General features: G+C 37.4%; 1 long non-coding RNA gene across 1 annotated transcript; it reads right to left on the bottom strand.

The window, feature by feature from the left end:
• Positions 1-613: 613 nt before the first annotated feature.
• On the bottom strand, positions 614-10,544 carry LOC139743959 (uncharacterized). The gene is made up of 4 exons (XR_011711793.1): positions 10,249-10,544; positions 2,428-2,531; positions 1,412-1,662; positions 614-684 (listed from the first exon to the last, which is right to left on the bottom strand). It is a non-coding gene; the product is annotated as an uncharacterized lncRNA (long non-coding RNA).
• Positions 10,545-11,130: the final 586 nt, after the last annotated feature.

The raw sequence follows: 11,130 nt of genomic DNA, 5'->3' as shown, positions 1-11,130 counted from the left end.
CAAATAATTAAGAATATAATGAAATGTTCATATATACAGGTAATGTCACGAGATAAGTACAACTCATCTCATAAAGCAGAAGGAATTTTCCATATCAAGTATCAATACTAGAGAAAAAGAGAAGTTAATATAACACATAAAACTCTTGTTGTCTGATTTTATGTGATGTGATTTGTTAAACTGGGCCTCCAAACTATCTGTCTGTAATAACAACCAGAGATAGCTTTGTGCATCAAAACTCGTTTTCAAAGCTTTCTAATTACAAAACCTTTTTTCCTTCTAACGTCTGTTATTCCCAGTGACAAAGCTCAGCAACTAACAATGCAAGGTAACTTCACAAATGACCAATGTCGATAGTAATTCTTTTTTCTTCTTTTACACAATATATACAATAGCTACAAATGAATCAAATAAGCTCATGTCAAATGTGAGCTTTGCTTTCGAATGCATTCTATTGCTGAGTTATTCAAAGTTTTGATACTTTCGGAATAATGGTCTAGAAACATATGCTCAGCTTAATCTTCTTCCGAAAAAAAAAGGAAATGCTTTCATGAGTATATTTTGTCCATGCACAGCTGCACATTAAATGTAAGAAATAAAAAACGTTGTGATCTCACCGACTCGAGCTGATAAGGGCTCTCTACGTAAGGATCAATTCTTTGTGTGAACTCCTTCAACTTCTCCCTGTAGATGACCAGCAAAGCAAATTACGCATTCCTATTAAATAATGGTTATTGTGCGACATTTAATCAATTTACACATGCATCTATACGGGTGAACGTCACAAGACCGACGCTCACGAAAAATCACAGCCCATGATTCAAACAGCTCACGAGATATATAGCCCAAGAGTCATACAGCCCACGAAGTCGACATAAAACAAGGATTTAGTGTTTAGGGGCTACAAACTCTTTACCCACTAAAAGTCATTGTTCTTAAAAGGGTTTTTTCCCCGTGATACCGGGAAAACTGGAGTTATTTGAACATTGAAATAATTTGAAATGCGAAAGATGTAACTAAACATGTCCTTCACATCCCCCCCCCCCCAAAAAAGAAGGGATTTTAATGACTACATGTATTTACGTAAAGATCGGTGTAAAGCTCTCATGGTAATGATATATTACCTCTAAACTGCGCGCGTAGTTACTCTTAATATCAGGGTTTCGTGAAGAAAAAAAAATAAAGTCAACATCAAGAGTGAAAACGCTGCATGAACGCACCTAAAAAAACGTTGCCGTTTATTCATTTATCTTAACTCTATACACGTATATATTTGCCGGCCTTTGTTCAAAGCCGCCTTTGATAAGTAACGATTTGATATTAAACCACGTAGGCTTACTTTGCCGTGACGAATGCATTTAAGATGATATCAACAAGTGAATGTATTAAACGCCAAATTTTACATGCTCACTTTTCGAAGACAATGTATACAACTTCAAACAAAGGATCGGAAGTCTGAATGGTGACCACCCTGCCACGTTCCCTCATGAGATGTCGGGCGTACTCCGGCAGACCGAACCTCGTTGTGTAATTGCGTATCTTGTACGTTTTTTCTGGACGTCTTCCTACCTCGTTGCGTTTGTACAATTGGAGACAAAGGTCCGTATTAAATATTACTTTGAGGAAGTACATCTGCAGTTGCCATCCTGGTCTTCTCAATTCCTGGAGTACAAAAGAAATAAAACAACAATTTGAAGAAATTCTGACACACAAGAAAAATATTATCAAGAGGATAGTAAAATTTTGGTTGAGATGTGGATTCAGGTTTTTAACTTTTTGCGAGATGATTAGAATCCACTTATACAAAATATTAAAGAGCATACAGTTTTAAGAGAGCTGAAATTTTTATTTCTTTAAAAAAACAGTTTTGAAATGGCTGAGATATCAAAAACAAATAAACAAACAAACAAACAAAGTAAAAACAAAGTGGTTCTGATAAAATCTGGGTAACACCTTATATCAGGACCTCTTTTGTTTTTCAGTTTCAGTTTAAGTAACTTTTATTACTCCACGTGCTTAAAGAAAATAAGTGTGGAATTATCAAATATATTCGCAAGTCATGGATGTACAAACAGGAGTTATCAGTAAATAATCATGTGAATGATACATATTATATTTCATGACTACAAATCTTTAAGTATACAGTTGGAGGAGACCGTTGTCAAGCAAATCAACAGAGGACAAGCATTACTAAGCATTACTGCTTGGAACAATTCTACTTTTTGGATATATCTGTCTTTACAAAAGCGTAAAACAAGTTAAAACCTGAATCCCGATCTCAATCACAACTATACCTTCCCTTTAAGGAGACGGTAAACATGTGCTACATGTGAATGAATGGTAATACAAAAGGTATATGACTTTAAGTCGCAATCAAAACGTGACATTTTAACCTGGTAGTAGCAACTGCATTGGAGGATAACTCACCAGGCGTGCCAGAAAGTTTGCACTCCGAGTTAGAATAGACGCTATACCTTCCCAGACATCTGAACGGGACTGTAGCACGTCGGTCATCTTGTAAACGCCGAAACCTAAATCGGATAAATCATAAAAATAAAGATTACGGGATACTAACAGGAATAGAAATTGCTGTTTTCAGTGTTAGTGTGCCATGTGATATATAAAAACGTTACAATACCCTTTGTACTTTTGTTTTCCAAAACTGTTCCCAGAACTGGACTAGGATTCTTGAAATATGGTACATATATCCGAGAACGTGACATGATGTGTACGATTAAAAAAAAAGAATCGAATTTCTATTAATGAGTCTCAGAATAACAAACTGTAACTCAACAATACCCAAATTGGATGGATTAAAAAAAAAACACCACGATATATTTTCAACACATGATGAGATAAGAATTGCGTTTCGAACTATACCAGTGTTTTCTGACAGTAAATTGCACAACAGATGAATGTAACTATTTTAAGACATTTTGTCATGAAGCATGACTTTTTACTTGTTACACGTTTAATGATATCAGTTTTATGATTCATAACAACATTGTCATTACACTAATGAGTTCCAAATAACACAAGCTTAGCCTTTCCTACAATAAAAATTATTTTGTTTTGTACGTGCTTTTATAAATCTAATTTCTTTAATGCGTAGTCCATGTTATCAAATAATAATGGTAAATTATTGCTGGACATAGAAACATTCGTGTCATCAGCAAACGGCAATTAAGAACAATTTGCCAAATCGATTTCATAGAAACGAAAGGGCCCAAGAATAGAAACCTATGGCACTTCATATCTTACCTTTTATAATCTGATGTGAAACATTTAATGACAGAATATTTCTAGCGATTGTGTAAATAACTTTCAAACTTCTATGGCAAAATTCAAATATCAGAATGGTTAAGCTTATGCAATGAAATCGAATGATTGATAGAGCAAAGGTTTTTGACAGGTCAATAGAGATGGATGAAGTAAAGATTTTGTTTTCCAGATCTTGAATTGCATTTTATTTAATTCTGGTTCTGTGGAATATGTGGAGTGTCTATTTCTAAAGCCATACTGAGATGACAGTACTCGAATTTTGGATAAAATGCAGTAACTCAATTTTAGATATACTTTTCAAATATCTTAGCGATAGCTGGATATGATTCATTTCATCAAAACAATTAAGAATGATACATAATTATAGTTTTTCTTAACATGGAACAAAGAAAACATTGTGGGCTTTATTACATTTATTACAAATATAACTCTCTTTCAAAATCTGATTTTACACAAACAAAATCGATTATACATATGATTACAACTGAAATGAAATACACTGATTAAGAAGAAGAAATACTTTATATACATATATACATCATCCAAATATAACGGTAAAATGTGTCAAATTTTAAATTAAATACGTGTTGGTACGCTTGGATGCGATATGGTCACAATTGGTCTATTTCAAGCCATACGATCTGTCACGATCTAGTCTCCCGTACAAAAACGATCCGATAGGATTGCCCTGATTGAGTCCACGGTTGGTACCGATCTAACACGATCATTACGATCGGGATCCCCGATTTGGTAGGTGCAGCTACGTTCTGATAAGTTCCAATACGTATGCCGCGATCCAGTGCGGGCTGTTGAGATAAGATACGATATATTTTACGATCAGGATCAAGAGCGACCCCCATTTAAGGTGCGGTTGGACACAAATGGGAATATCATAGTCCGGCTAACAATGGATTTCATTGTTTCCTTAAATTCTACCGAGTGATAGGCCTATACTATCCACAACCATCGATGATGTTAAGGGTTGACAGGTTGAGGATGATGAGAACGTGACCTTTGCAGTATTGCGAATGACGATTACGTTATCATCAGAGAGAAAACAGCACTAAGGCCAGCCACCACTTCAGATTGCCCCTCCTCTAATATTTAACCTAAAGAAATTAATAGATTATTTAATCGACATGCTCACTCTTCCCCTCCCAGCCCCCCCCCCCAAAAAAAAGAGATACACCGAATACACATGATCAGATCATTACCCCCTCTTCCCCCGAAAAAAGACAAATGTTTACGCCTTCCTCTGAAATACATGAAGAAAATATGATGAAATTGAAGCTAAAAAAGAGGGTGCGATCTTTTTTAATGCTAACATAATGTGTTATCTACGCTCGATATAAGAACTTTGGCCGAATTGATGGTATCCCTTGTGTGTTTGATTTCATATTAGCACAGTGTATGTACCATATACATTTTTATTTGAAAATGTCGTTATATCATAGAGAATTGAAAGTTTAGTTGATTTGGCTTGCTTTATTGTTTTATTCAACAATGTTTAACATAACTGTAACAAACAAAAAGTTTTAAGCAAAATTATTTCGCAGGGGTATTTCTACACTTACTGACTAACTAACTGTGAAAAATAATGAGAGAATTTTGTGACTTTTGAAAAGTCACAAAAGTTATCTTTGCAGGATATGGGAAACATTCTTCTTCTGGTGAATGTTTCAATGGTGCTGTTATTTTTTTCACCCATTATGCCACCCCTTCCTTATTCAGTATCAAGAGTGCAATTTTGCATTTCTTGCTCCATCTTTAGAGTGTGCATGCTTACTCAACGAGGACACAACTACTCTTTCTTATGCTCACTCGACATGGGCTGTTAGATTTTGGTTGCATTATCTGATAACAATCCTATAAACTAAATGGATTTTGCAGTTAATGAGAGTTGACCGTAGCAATTTTCCTCTAAATTGTGCTCAACCAAGGGCGTACCGAGGGGGGGGGGGGGGGGGGGGTGTTTTGGGTGTTCAAACACCCCCCCCCCCCTTTGCCAAAAGGGGGGTGTTTAAGGTGTTCAAACACCTCCCTTGGGCAAAAGGGAGGTGTTTGAGCTATTCAACACCCCTCTTCAGCAATGTTTAGATGTTGACAAATGAAACAAAAGCTGTCTCTACCGCTTTTATTTCCGTTTTGAATTCCGCCTTTCCTTTCTTTTGCGTTCATTTTCTCTCTCTCTCTCTCTTCCTTGTTTTAATGTTTGTGTGGATGATGATACATTATGGAGTTACATAATATCATACGCACTAAAGAACTCGTGTACAGTATACGTGTTAATACTACGTTACTGCACCGCGCGCGAAGCTTACGCGCAAACAGTAGACATTCCCGATCCCTGCTTTGCTTTCTGACCGAATCGCGAAGATACATTGCGCATAATGTTCACCGTAAATTGTGTATGATGCATAATATTATGTGTGTACAATGCATGCTGCGCTGCAGCCTATTATAGGCACATTGCATGCTAAGTTAGTAGTATCAACTACCAACAGTGGCGTATCTAGGGGGGGGGGGGGCAAGGGGGCACGTGAAAAAAAAACCAGAAAAAAAAAAGAAGAAGAAGGAGAATGGGGGGAGGCAGAAAACCAAATCAAACAAGATAAAAACAAAACATGAATTCTATGTTTTGTAACGCTGAAATATAAAAATTTTCGGCTCGCTCGCTGCGCCCGCTCGCCAAAATTTGTCCCCCCAAAAATAAGAAGAACAAAACGTAATGATGACGTGGAAATATAAAAATTTCGGCTCACTCACTCGTAGTAATTTAGAGTATTTTTCCAAGTCTGTTGGCATAAATCGTTATCTATGAAGCCGTCACTTTATCTTGATTAGAATTGTAAAATTTAATAACCGAAAAATGACAAGAATTCCATGTTTTTTAAGGTGAAATACAAAAATTGTCGGCTCGCTCGCCAAAATTTATCAAAATTTATCAGATTTTATATCACCCTCAAAAAAAAAAAAAACCTTTTAAGTGCTCGAAAAAGCATATCAAGTGGACTTTTTTTAAGTCCCTACCAGGATGGGATTGGGGTTGAACACTGTTGGTATAAATCGTTATCTATAAGACCGTCACTATATCTTGATTAGAATTGTCATTCCAAGATTTAATAACCAAAAATGACAAGAATTCCATGTTTTGTAAGCTGAAATACAAAAATTTTCGGCTCGCTCGCTGCACTCGCTCGCCAAAATTCTTCAATATCTATTACATTTTTAAAACACCCTCAAAAGACCCCTTCTAAGTGCATGAAAAAGCATATCATGTGGACTTTTTTAAAGTCCCTGCCGGGATGGCTTTGGACACTGTTGGTATAAATCGTTATCCATAAGGCCGTCACTATGATTAGAATTGTAATTCGAAGATTTAATAACCAAAAATGACAAGAATTCCATGTTATGTATAAAGCTGAAATATAAAAATTTTCGGCTCGCTTGCTGCGCTCGCTCGCCAAAATATATCAAAATTTAGGGTTGCCTATTACATTTAAATCACCCTCAAAAGACCCCTCTTAAGTGCTTCAAAAAGCATATCATGAGGACTTTTTTAAAGTCCCTACCGGGATGGGGTTGCGGTTGAACACTTTTTCAGAAATTAGGGGCGCCGTTTTCCCTAAGATACGCCACTGACTACCAAGAAGTACAGTCAGTGTAGTAGCCTACTGGAAGCAGCAAGCTCTGGAAGCTCTGGGAGTAGCAAGTTACTTGCTACTCAATGTAATTAGTAATAGCACATGGACTTCGTAATCTTTAGTAATAGTAGATATGAATTTTTTCAGTGACTGAAGTTAAAACTGAAAAATAACTGAGTGTGAGTCTACAAATTGTGGTTGGATGACTTTATTGCGCCTAAAATTCACTAGATATCTAGGTCTAGGAACAGTGGCGTAACTACGGGGGCATGGGGGGGGGGCACGTGTGCCCCCCCCCCCAATCCGCTGGTAAAAAAGAAAAAACAAGAAAAAAACCTACGAAAATGGTAATTCAAGGGTTAGTAAACTGCTTTTGAAATCGACATGAAAGGATGATCAAGAAAAAAAGATATTTTTCTAAGATTTCTTTTAACCATATAATTAAAGAGGTATAACATTGTTCAAAAAGCCCGGAGACGACAAAAGATTGTGATTCAGCGTGATTCCTGGTTGGCATTTTGAATACAAGCAGGATGTGCGCAGTGTACTCAGAATATCGGAATGGCAAAAAGAGTCGCTGCAATGTTGCGCAATGTTTGATAGGTTGTACACATTTGCTATCAAAGCTTGATCAGTGATTTTGCAATGTTGCTTTACATACTAGTCTATATTAAAATGCCTTGCATTGCCAATAATAAGACTTGACCTTGGCTATTTCCTAACTTTTCCATCCATATGAAACACACACACTCACAAACACAAACAAATTAGGGGATGCTCTATATAAAGTGCAGATTTTGGACATCCTTCTCCCGCTTGGTCACTTCGACGCCCCCTCGCTGGTCATACCTCCCCCAATCATGAACATAAACCGACACCCTTGACTACCAGTGGCGGATCCAGGGGGGGGGGGGGGGCACCGGGTGCCCCCTCCCTCCAATGCGAAAAAAGTATACATGTAGCTACAAACGACAGTTTTTGGACGGTAAAATGTCAAAATTTTCAAGCTGGCTCACTTCGCTCGCTCGCATTTAACCGTTATATGCCATTCTCCTGATGTTACTGCCAGTAATTGCCAGCAGTTGCGCCCGGTGCGCCCCCCCCCCCCCCCCCGAATTTCCAAAGCGAAAAAATATAGCTACAAACGGCAGTTTGGGGACTGTAAAATGTCATAATTTTCAAGCTCGCTCGCTCCGCTCGCTCGCATTTAATCGTTATGCAATTCTCCTGATGTTGCTCTCAGTAATTGCCAGCAGTTGCGCCCGGTGCACCCCCTCCCCCTTAATTTCCAAAGCGAAAAAAATATATCTACAAACGGCAGTTTGGGGACTGTAAAATGTCTAAATTTTCAAGTTCGCTCGCTTCGCTCGCTCGCATTTAATCGTTATGCAATTCTCCTGATGTTGTTGTCAGTAATTGCCAGCAGTTGCGCCCGGTGCGCCCCCTCCCCCTTAATTTCCAAAGCGAAAAAATATAGCTACAAACGGCAGTTTGGGGACTGTAAAATGTCACAATTTTCAAGCTCGCTCGCTTCGCTCGCTCGCATTTAATCGTTATGCAATTCTCCTGATGTTGCTGTCAGTAATTGCCAGCAGTTGCGCCCGGTGCGCCCCCTCCCCTTAATTTCTAAAGCGAAAAAATATAGCTACAAACGGCAGTTTGGGGACTGTAAAATGTCACAATTTTCAAGCTCGCTCGCTTCGCTCGCTCGCATTTAATCGTTATGCAATTCTCCTGATGTTGCTGTCAGTAATTACCAGCAGTTGCGCCCGGTGCGCCCCCTCCCTTTAATTTCTTGAGCGAAAAAATATAGCTGCAAACGGCAGTTTGGGGACTTAAAATGTCAAAATTTTCAAGCTCGCTCGCTTCGCTCGCTCGCATTTAATCGTTATGCCATTCTCCTGATGTTACTGCCAGCAACTGCCAGCAGTTGCACCCGGTGCAACCCCCTTAATTTCCAAAGCAATATATATATATATATATATATATATATATATATATATATACATATATATATACATATATTATCATATATAGCTACAAACGGCAGTTTGGGGACTGTAAAATGTCAAAATTTTCAAGCTCGCTCGCTCCGCTCGCTCGCATTTAATTGTACATTTATGCAATTCTGATATTGCTTCCATGAGGTGCGCCCCCCCCCCCCATATCTTGACCCACGGTACGCCACTGAACACCCCCCTCTAAAAAATCCTGGGTACGCCTATGTGCTCAACCAACCACACACACACACACACAAATGTAAATGTCACAATTATAGATGCGAAGGGGTCAAACGATGGATGATAAAACAACAACAACGCTTAATCATTATGTACAATACACAGGAACATAAAACTTCCCACCCCCACCCCAAAATATACTCTAGTATACTTTAAAAAAGTGACAATTTGCCTTTGATGTGTGCTCACTCATGCACGTTTCAGGAAATCATTTTCATTTTTATACTGACGTTAGTCAATACGTGCAGACATATAGTTTCAGTTTAATTTTTCTCAATTTTGTTTTCGTTAAAAAAATACCCCATTTTGATGACGGGGAATTACTCCTGTTATGGGTGTCTGCACAATGGTAATAATAAGATATTATTGATGACATCATTAACAAAGTGTAGGAAAATATCGAACAATCTATAATACAACTTCATTTTATGAAATTATAAACAAATTAATCATAAGTACCTTGCAAAAAATGCCCACACAGTCATACAATTTACCGTTTAGAAATGATAATCTAAAGATGCTACCACCTCGCGGAATACAAAATATGTATAATCTTCGAGTTGAGTGAATACGAGGAGACATGATAATTGCCTTTTCATTTTTGCTCAATTTTTGTTTTCGTTAAAAAGATACCCCATTTTGATTACGGGGAATTACTCATGTTTTGGGTGTCTGCACAATGGTAATAATAAGATATTGATAATGACATGATTAACATAATGTATGATAATATCGAAAAATCTACAATACAACTTCATTTAATGAAATTATAATCAACACGATTAAGAATCACGATTAGATGAAATTTGCTGCGTTTTTATACGATCCTAGACGGTCTGATGCGATGATCAAGATTAAAAGTCAATCGGGTTAATTGTAGAAAATGTTTGAACCGTCAAAAAAAAATGTATACGATTAACGCGATTGCCACGATTGACCTCAAGATCTGATACAATCCTATACGATCTGATAAGATCATCACGATTGCTTCACGATTAAGACCACGATTTCAATTGTGGCGCCAGTCGTGATATAGGGAACCCGCTTAAGATAGAATCAAAGTCTATAGTCGGATAACTTACGTGATCCTGATCCCAGGTAGAATGGCCGTTTCAGGACTATATCAGACCAGGAAGTGATCGCTGCTCCAGCCGAAAAGAAAAAAGCGATCTTTACAAACAGATCATTCTTTTGTTTGAATTCTCTTTTTTTTTAGTATATAAGAAACGATGTCAACGGATTCCACGTATTCTCCACCCACAAGATGCAAATGAGTGTTCACGTTTGGAAAGGAGGTAACTCTTGGTGAATACTTCTTGTGAAGAGAGCAAAACTTGCATAGATTGTCGTACCAATCGAGACAAACCGATATCATTAAACCATTCCACGGGGGACTGTACCGTGATTGTAAGTATACAAGCAGCAGTTCCCCAGCTAGGAATGATGTGGCTTGATAGCGATAAGTAAATAAAACAAAAAACAGAGTGGGCGAGCATGTGAAATCCCCTATAGGTCCAATCACAATGACATACTCATAAACTTTGATCCAGGAAGTTCTAATGGGGATTTTTTTTTCAGCGCAATTCCACGATAACACCGTGACACTTTTGAGTATAATTTCACTCATCAAATGTAAATAACAAACAAAATGTAACACTTGAGAACAATTTTTCATTGTGTATCTATGCATATCATCATAAGCAACTTTGAAAAGAAAAGAAAGAAAGAAAAATTGCTTGGGTAAATGAGTTATGGATAATTAATTACCACTGTAACACCGTGACGCAAAATGGACATGGGTTTTTGTGCACTTTGTTTACTGACCAAACTCTATGAAACTAATGAACATTTTGATAAGTGGATCTGTTCGTTGGATGTACTAGAGAATCAATGATAATAAGAAAGTAAAATTTGATTAAAGAATAAATTGACAGGAAAATTATGACATAGATTATAAATAAGTG

Source organism: Diadema antillarum, unplaced genomic scaffold (assembly GCF_040938485.1).
Source record: "Diadema antillarum isolate AM-2024a unplaced genomic scaffold, OU_Dant_1.0 seq00001125_RagTag, whole genome shotgun sequence".
In the NCBI taxonomy this organism is placed as follows: Eukaryota; Metazoa; Echinodermata; class Echinoidea; order Diadematoida; family Diadematidae; genus Diadema; species Diadema antillarum.
Note: the sequence above shows the minus strand (reverse complement) of the source record. Positions and strands in the feature narration are given on the sequence as shown.